This window comes from Liolophura sinensis, chromosome 12 (genome assembly GCF_032854445.1).
Source record: "Liolophura sinensis isolate JHLJ2023 chromosome 12, CUHK_Ljap_v2, whole genome shotgun sequence".
Classification (NCBI taxonomy): Eukaryota; Metazoa; Mollusca; class Polyplacophora; order Chitonida; family Chitonidae; genus Liolophura; species Liolophura sinensis.
The window spans coordinates 18,748,539-18,758,857 of record NC_088306.1 but is presented as its reverse complement, the minus strand read 5'-3'; positions in this window follow the sequence as shown (position 1 = coordinate 18,758,857).

Here is a 10,319-nt window from a genome sequence, read left to right as displayed (position 1 = left end):
ATAGTGAGTATATAGTGACTTCAAAAGACAAATCAGATTTGGATGGCTTGTACGGTCCTTTCAATTTCTGGGTCATATTTAAGGTATCAGCAATATGGCTAGTATATATAATTTTCTTCGCTTAATTATCCTGCACTCATTATCTTTGAGAAAACTACTATAGTAAAAGCAATTAAAACTTATGATACGCATGATAGAGGTAGGCCTAAATTAGATTATATTTTCAGATCTGTATTTTAATTTCGTCTAATCCAATTAAAGTAACAAATCACTTAAATTTGCAGATGTTTAAATATAGATAGCATACGGTAAAAATAGGAATACCGATAGCAGAAAAACAAACACGTCCTAGGATGCAGGACACACCTTGAAGTCCATTACCTAGAAGTAAACAACTCCCTATAGCTAGTCTCCACGGCACAGTACACATGTAGCGTCATGTGTAGAGCTCGCGCCACATGATGGAGAAATAGGCCAACCTCTTGAGTGGAAATTATGAAACAGAATCATGGGAAATCTAATTGTAAACGTTGCTACAAGAACTGGTCACACCGTTAACCGGTCTTTTTTTTTTAACGTCTATTTCATCACAACCGAAACCATTATACATGAGTTGTTTCTCAAACGTTTGCTGCGCAACAGAGAGAAAGAAAAATACATGACTGCGCCGATGCGCCACATGATGTGTTAGAGATCGAATAAAAGTGTAAAGTGCCGTGGGGACTAGCTATAAGAAAGTTACATACTTCTAGGTAATGGGCTTCTGATACGACGTGAAACCCCAAGCATACATACATACGTATGTAACATACATACATACATACGTACGTAATATACATACATACATATGTACATACGTTACATCGCAACAGCGGGGGCCACATGGCCGAGGTGGTTGAGCATGACGCAGAAGCCTCTCACCAATGCGGTCTCTGTGTGTTCAAGTCCAGCTCATGCTGGCCTCCTCTCCGACCATAACGTGAGAAGGTCTGCCAGCATCTTGCGGATTATCGTGGTTCCCCGGTTCTAACCGGTTTCCACCCACCACATTGCTGGCCGCCGTCGCATATAAGTGAAATATTCTTGAGAACGGCGTAAAACGCCAATTAAATAAATAAACAAATAACACTGCAGGTGCTAATTTGATAGCAGATCGGCAGGTCGTGGAACATACTGCTTACAGCGCATGCACAGCTCTCTATCTTCGCTTTACATCACTTCCACCATTATAGCACATTTTGTAAAGAAAACTTTAAACAACTCTGAGGTCACTGGGGCCGTGGTGATGAGCAGGAAGTGATGTCAGAAAACAGACTAACTCTGTCAGCCATTGTTTCTTATTATACCTATACACGTGTATTCTCTTTATCTAAAGTATGTACAAAATGATTCCAACCTAGCACCTGAAACAATTTTATTAATGAATACTGATTAAATGGTTCACTGCGAGGAAACCATGCAGTGGTGAGTCTAAGCCTAATCAGCATATTCGTGCGTCACCCAGGATCCAAAGGCCAAGCTTGTCAAGTGGTGGCAGTGATGTAAAGCGAGCGTACACAGAGAGGCATATGTGCTGTAAGAAGTATGGTCGTGGAAACCATGTCATTGCACTCTAAAAATTCTGTTAAATGTAATATAATATATTTTCTTAGTAGTTCGATACAAAACATAATGTCACTGCAACATAATATCAGGTGTAAAGGGAAGTAACAAACTCCCATACACCAACAAAGGTATTCTATTGGATCGATAGGTGTTTAAACGCTATACACATGTATGACGGCCGTCAGTTTAACTGGGAAACACAATGTATTCTGTCGGTTTAACAGATCAGCTTTTTAGAGTGTGATATCAATGAATGCATGGGTCCTTCCCAAAAAACATGCAGTTTTAGTGGGCTGAACGGTTGATTACATTCAGTTAACGTATTGTATACGATTTATTTGATTGGTGTTTTACGCCGTACTCAAGAATATTTCACTTATACGACGGCGGCCAACATTATGGTGAGAGGAAACTGGACATACCCCGGGGGAAACCCACCACCATTCGCAGGGTGCTGCAAGACCTTCCACGTACAGTCGAAGATAAAAATGACCTCGAAAAACCACTGAGATATAACCTTCTTGTCTATTATAGCAGTCTTATCATATAGCCGTACCTTTGACATGACATGTGTCCCATGCTGGCATTAAATAAATTTATAAACCTACAGCAATATATACATATACATATATATATATATATATATATATATATATATATATATATATATATATATATATATATATATATATATATATATATATATATATATATATATATTTATATATATAATATGTGAAAAAATAGTTGTTGATTAATGAGCTGGATTCTTTACTTAGTATTTATTCATCTTATTCATTTCTCATTTATTTTTTTAAGTTTAATGCAGTGTATCATTTTCGGCCGTGAGGATTTATTTAGTGCGTTGTTGTGATCAGTCAATTATTGTAACGGGCATAGAACAACCAATATATATCCTGCTCTGCTGCAAGAATATCTCTCTCCCACTTCACCCGTGCCACATTTCCCCATCGCATCCAGCACTTTTTTTATCTCCATCCTGGCAACAGATCTCGCCTAAAACGCGTTAATGATTGCCAGCTGGTAGTTTATACAGGCAGACACATTGACGGACACATGTACACCGCATTCAGTGTGCAGCCTTTGTTCTGCATCGATCAGCATGGTAGTTTATGCGTGTACGAGTGGAGGATACGTCAGCCTGGCCGGTCGCTGTATCACAAGGGAGGCCGAAACAGTGAAGCCACAATGGCCGTACATCATGTGCGAAACCACCGTCGGCTAGCCTCGCTCAATGTGTATTTAATGGCACAGTAGTCGATATCAACCCCTTTGCCTTAACAGATATTGTCTTATCACACAGAGATGTAAATACAAATGTTTTCTCTCAGACTTACCCTGCAGAGTATTGTTGCCACCCCTCAACTTTCGGAATCATGCATCCATCGCAGAAGCCGTGTATGAAATGGTGTTTCTGCCCTTTTACGCCACACAAAGACGAATGACGTCAGTAGTCGATGGCCAATCAAATTCCTTCTATCGATCAGATATTTTCCCCAGTTCATTTGACAAGGATTCCACACAGCGACAGTATCATCTTCTTTGATAATACATCACATGACTGTCACGTGAGATGTAAGGAGCCTTTCTTTTTTTAAATTTTTAATATTTCACCACACAACTTAATGTATGGCCTGTACAGTGTCAGCACTATTGCTTGATAAGAATTTAATGCTGAATAATTTCATATGTTCAAATTACATTAATCCTGAAGAAATCTCTGTCTATGACTATAACTGAATATGGCATTGTTCTACAGGCAGCCGATATAGGCGATATATTCCTTTGTTTATTTGATGTTTAAACGCTGTCGTCAAGAATGTTTGATTTATACGACGTTGGGTAGGTTTACTGGAGGAACAAACCTGACCGAGTCCCCGGCGTAACCAACAGACCAATCGCCAGGTACCTGAAAAAACTTCTGACATAAGAGATGAGACGGCTGAACTCGAAAACGCGCCCTCGTTGGTCAGTGAAGGCCCTAATGGCTGCAGCGAGTCAGCGTTTATCCACAACGCATCCATGACCTTGTAGTGGAGGTTACCGATGAAGGTCAGTGGTTAACTCCGATCATAGGTGTTAAAAAAAACGATCACACGCATTAAAAAAAGAGCATGTCACAAAAATTCCCATAACTATGACCTTCATCAAATGGTGTCTTCGGCATAATACTTCAGTGGCAGCAGCACTTTGGCGACATCGGCCTGGCCTACAAGAAGACACAGTATATGTACACACCCCTAATGTTGACTCCGTGTCGTTTGACTGAAAAACTGTTAAGTACGACTAATGTCTCGTCCACACTACAAATCTGATAGGTTAACATTGCCAACATTGTCATCATGTGTTGAACCGCGATGAGCTGTGTTTGTTTACCAGACTTATTGCGCTTATTGCCATGGCCATACTCCTGTCATCGGGATACCAGGTTCTCTCTTTCGCCTTTGGTGCCGCCATATTTGCCCTGGTCACGTGTCTTAAGACGGCCACGTTATTTCTACACGCCCGCTCTACGTTCACTCAACTTGACTCAAATTGTTGACAAAAAATACACATGCACATTTCCGATTCAACAAAATTGGATGGTGTTGAGTATTGTTGAACGGAGTTGAAGAGCCCATCCAGACTACTCAACACGGCTCAACTTTTTGACTCAACTTCAATTGACTCTTGTTGAGTCAACAAAAGTTAAGTGATGTTGGGTAGTCTGGATGGGTCTTAACAGAAAAAAAATAAATAAATAAATACAATGCATTCTTATATCTTACTATAGTACTATTATTATAGTACTATTGTACGATGTATGTCTGGGATGTAGGCCACCTGGGGAGACGCGGTAGCTTACCATGGACAATGTTCGGTTTCCTCTCCACCTTTAAGTACGATTACTGTCAGTGAATTATTCATCTTTGCGGCGAAAACATACCTCAAATTAATAAAGAATAAATAAATACGTTTATTGAATTTCTGAGTTTACCTGCTCACTTACTCTGATTATGATTACCCTAACTGTGGACAACGGCGCTAAATGACACCGAATGATGCCCCATGAAAGAGAGGCTTTGTTTATTAAACAATACAGCTAAATTAGCTCTGAGATCGGGTTGACCACGTCCACAGCTTAGCTTTTACATTATCTCTGAAAGCTAAACTGAGAAGAATGAAACAGATCTCAGATCTGTAGGTCCATACACTGTCGCGAGAGTGTCAAACTCAGTACAGGCATAAATGGTGTTTTTATTTGTACGTCTCAGTAACGCAGGGGAGGTCAATAGCTCTACATCACCTTGAAAGTGTCAAACTGACTGCACTCATAAATGGCGTTTGAGAATATAGTCATCCGTACCTATATGTAACGCACGGCAAATCAGTGCCTTAGTGTCAAACCGACTACACTTATAAATAGTGTTTTGAACAGTGTCATCTGTACATGAGTAACTCTTGATTACCAAACCCTGCCACGGTCACTTCAAACTCTCTGGTATCAAGGGTCTGTTTCTTAAAAGTATTTTGGTTAGAGGAAACTATAATATTATGTACAAAACAAATTATTTCAATCTTTATGCAAAAAAAATATTTTCGTGTTCATGTATATCTTACAGTTTTATTTATTTATCTCATTGGTGTTTTATGTTATCTCACGGCCAGCAGTATTGTGGGAGGAGACAGCGCAGATCCCGGGGGAAACTCACGACCATCCGCAGGTTGCTGAAGAACCTTCCCATGAACTCTTATACAGTTTTAGGCTTTGTGTATCATGTATTCAGATATATAATTATTACTGTCAGGTTCTTGTGGAGGAGTTATCACTACAATTGCTGCAACATCACTGTATTCTATAACTACTTATACTTTGAAGCAAGAACCGGATTCCAAATGTGCATAAATCCCCATATAGAGATCGCATTATTAGAAGCTGTTCCAAATTTGTATTTACTGTTTTATCGAAGATACCACAAGAAGTACAGTAATTCTGCTGAAAGTACCATTGTGCAATTGTACAAAATTCAGGATTTGAATTCTAATTTCATTCATTTGCCTTGAAAATTTCTAGCGTCTTTTCAACATCACTAAAAACTGGACTGCTTCTCTTTTTATGATTCCGTCTTAATTTCGTACTTTACATACTTTCTTAGTTCCTTGGTAGTTTGTGTCAAACCTTGTTTTGGGATTAGACTTGCCACGATTGCCATGGAAAGTCCAATTTACATTGGTTGGCGGCTGAAATACGCATAGATTCCACCATCTGTACGCTGTGCGATGTACATTATCTATACATTTCATTGGTGTTTTACGCGGCCCCCCAAGGATATTTCACATATAAGACGGCGACCAGCATTATGGTGAGAGGAAACCCAGGGGAGACCTAAGACCATTGGTAGGTTCCTGGCAGACCTTCCCATGTACGACAAGAGAGGAAGCCAGCATGACCTAGACTTGAACTCACAGCCATCGCCATGGTGAGAGGCTGTTGAGTCACTGTGCTGCGCTAGCACGCTAACCACTAGGCGACATAACAACATTAACATTAGTCGTTACAGCCAATGAACAATAACTTTGTTTAAAAATTTATTTTAACATGAAATTTTACTTCATTCTCAGTCCATGATATCAACCTGTTAAATAGTTTCAAAGTTTAAAAAAAAAAGTTTTCTCTTATAGTTTGGGGTTTTGTAATACATATAATTCTCTCTCTATACATATATCCATCATATGTAGTATAAAATAAATTTACTAGGCTTAATTTTGCATCGGCAGCACAGACTGAATATAATCGCATTGTTCTTAGTATTTTCCTACGTGTAGCTGAATGAGAGGAATAAAGTAATTAAAGACGTACAACATAGAGAGTGAAACTAGAGCAGCGACGACAGTGTGACAGCTAACAAATGGTCACGCGTAACCGGTGAAATACAGCCCCTTGTCAATTTATATCGGTGAGGGCTTTACTTTAACTGTTCATGTAAATGTTTAAATAGTAAAAATTTACACCCCACCAGGACCATGGCCTAAGCAGAATGAGGTCACGTTAAAGAATAAAAATGCAGTGATGACAATTGCAATTTATTAGACGTCACTGGTCTAGAATTACTCAAAATTCTGATTTGTCACCACCTTTAACATACAATCACAATAAAATCACACTGGTGGGGTGTCATTCCTCTGTCAGGTTTAAATAAAGAAGGCACGTGTATAGATTAGCGTGCCATGACCTCCAGAAAACGGGTGTATATAGACCAACGTGCCATGACCTCCAGCAAACGGCTGTGTATAGATTAGCGTGTCATTATCTCCAGCAAACGGGTGTGTATAGATTACAGTGCCATTACCTCCAGCAAACGAGTGTGTATAGATAAACGTGCCATGACCTCCAGCAAAAGGGGTTTGTATAGATTAGAGTGCTATGACCTCCAACAAACGGCTGTGTATAGATTAGCGTGCGATGACCCCCAGCAAACCGGTGTGTATAGAGTAGTGTGCCATGACATCCAGCAAACGGGTGTGTATAGATCGACGTGTCATTACCTTCAGCATACAACCGCAGATCAGCGTCCCATGACCTCCTGCAAACTGGTTTGTATAGATCAGCGTGCCATGACCTCCAGCAAACGGTTCCAGAAGATCCGTTCGTCACCCAGGTCATTGCCCGGCCACAGCAGGAATGTAATGTGATTCCAAAGGTTCAGCAGCGACCGTGGCATTTCCGACACGGGAATCTCTTCCATCATGATCACAATAATGGCGTTTTCATAACCATCTCTCACCATGCGCATGCCCGTCATTTGAATTTCAAATTCACACCAATCGCTTTTCAGGAACGACTTGTTGATGACTAGGATAACTTTGCGACTGTTGTTCACGGCGTCCACTATGTTTTGCTGAATACTGACACCCACCGGGAAGTCTCGATCATGGAGACAGATCGTGTAGTTGTTTTCATCTTCCAGAAATTGTCGCAGAACAATGCAAGCCCATCGGTAACTGAAGTAATTATACGCTACGAAGGCATCGTCTCGGTATCGGTTCGTTTGTCACTTCTTCAACGACAGAACCTCTCCTGCATTTTGACAGAGCCCAATATTTGATATTCAATCTGTAGCGGTAGGCAAATATTCCTAGAACAATTACCACGGCCATCAGACCCGAGCCAACTGTGGAAAATGTCAACCAAAAGTTGCTGACACAAGATACTTCCATGTTCTTAAGCTTTGATTTGAGGCTACCAATATCCACGAACGTTCCATTTCCTCGGCTGCACGTTAATGTCAAACGTGCTTCAACATTGGCAGAGCCTTCTACAAGCCATCGCACAAAACTGACGGTGTTACAAGTGCAGAGGAGGGGTTACGGTTCAGTGAAACTCTGACAGCATCTTTTTAGCGGGATAAATTGTCAGCGGTCAACCAGTCCATTTGTGCACGTGACAAAGATGAAATCACATTGGATGACAAGTCCAAGAATGTCAATGAGACCAAATCATAGATGGACTCTGGTATATGGATCAGCTTATTGTTTGACAGGATCAAGGTTTCTAAACTTTGCAGCGGACTGAAGATGAATCTACTTAGTGTTGTAAAATCGTTACTCATCGAGGGTTTTCAGATGTTTCAAATTTGTGAAGATAACAGCATCCAAATCATAGCGAAAGTCAGTGCTCAGTCTACAATTTCTGGCCACCAAAACCTGAAGTGAGGCAAAATACCTGAATAATCCTGGAGATAACGCAGCAGTGTTCCATTTGGATATGTTCAGCACAGTTCTCCAGACCGGATACGACAAAAGAACAACCATTGACGTATTGACCGTCGTGTGACACATCAAGAACTTTTTTCCTTAGTAAAGTTTACATCCTTATCACTTCTAACCGAACCGGCTAGAAAACTAGCGTTCAAAACTACCAAGATGACGGCACCACCAGATTTAATTGAAAAACAGAGGTCTCTGTCAACACAAGATCGCTGTTCTCTGTCACAGTAAACGCATAACGTCTTCCTGGACTGATATTTAAATACTTTAACCTTTTGAGTTGTATCATGCCAATTGCTGCTAAGTAGCTAGTAGCGACGGGCAGATAATTGTTTCCAAAGTTAAATGTTTCTAGACACTCCGGGTACTGGAATCGGCTGAAGACATCTATTCCCACATGGATTATGGCATTTTTGCTCGTCCAGGTGACGAACACAAATAGTCGCCAAGTGAGCCGTGTTGTTTGCAGTGAGAGCCAAGGTTCCGGGGTCCCTGCTGAACCCTTTGTCAGAATTTGTATTTGTGATTGTCAGATATGTCATATGGCAATGGCGCAGGTCTACAAGAGCTGATAAGGCGTTGGGTAGCGATTTTGTTCTCAGATTTAGACTTGTCACATGCGGAAAATGCTTCAAAGTCCCTTCCTCTAAACTCTGGCATCTCAACACCAATGACTGAATTGATAAGTTGGCAAACGCAGCAGATGTGTCTGGTCTGAGGCTGCTTCCAAATTCCCAACAGTAAACGGACAGACTTTTAAGCTGAGACATGCTCATGACGCCCGGTCCAAATGAAACATTGTGCAACGGCTCGTCAATAGTCAACTCCTTCAGTGATATCAAGCTGCTGAATATCTCGTCTGGAAACTGATACGCACGGGATGAATAGCCTGGGCTATTTTCATCCATATTTAGGATCTCTAGCTTTTGTGTAGGATGAAATACTGTGGGTGGATAGGATTCATACTCCAGCACAAATCGGTTGTTGCTTAGATCCAGGAAGCGTAGTTGTGATAACCCTCCGAACGCTGGTGGTTCTAACCTCACAAGTTAGAATTCCATTGATTCATCGTCTCCAAAAGATTCCAACTCAAATCCAGGTTTTCTGTTGTTGATGGAATATTTGTAGCTACGACCCTCAGTCCTTTGTTGTGGAGATCAACATGGTTCGCCATTAAAGTTTAGTCAGCAATGTTTTTGTCTTATTTAAGAGTTGTCCGTCCGTTTTTGACCAACCAGGTTGACTTCATTGATAGATTTGATTCTTGTTGAAGTTTTTAGTCAGCAATTCTTCTGTCTCATTTAAGAGTTGTCCACCTGTTTTTTTAACTAGTCAGGTTGATTTGATTCTTTTTGAAGTATTCTGGTAGTTTTTCGGTTACTTTAGAAACTAAACCACAATTCAGTACATTGCAGAAGAGCCTCTTCCTGTTGTTAAGCCTCTGGACTGACAATTTTGTCCGTGGTATCGTACCTTATAAGGTTAGCATGGTACTAACTATCTGGAAACTCTGTAAAACTAAAAGAGAAGGTAATGTTCCGGTAGTTTATACAGATCGCACCCGGAACTATAAATTATTAACAGTTAACAAGTTTTGCTTATTGAAATATAAATTCGTGACAGGTGCGAATGTTCTCCTTTATCCCTGGACCAAAGCAAACAGAACGTGCGTGCCCGCTGAAAATAGTCCACCAGGATCTTGTGCGTAACTGCTCTCTAAAACTCAAGAGATAAATTGTCAAGATTTCCAAAGTGTTAAAATAATACCACATGTAAGGTACTGTAACATGTAAATGTTAACACGTTAAAATGTTCCACTACCCATACGGTTGTTTGCAGGGTTGTCAGATTACATAATTTTACACAGCACTAACAAAGCCGAATTCAGCAATTAAAATCGTTGATTTTGACTTTATTTTATAATTGATGGTATTAGATTTTACAAA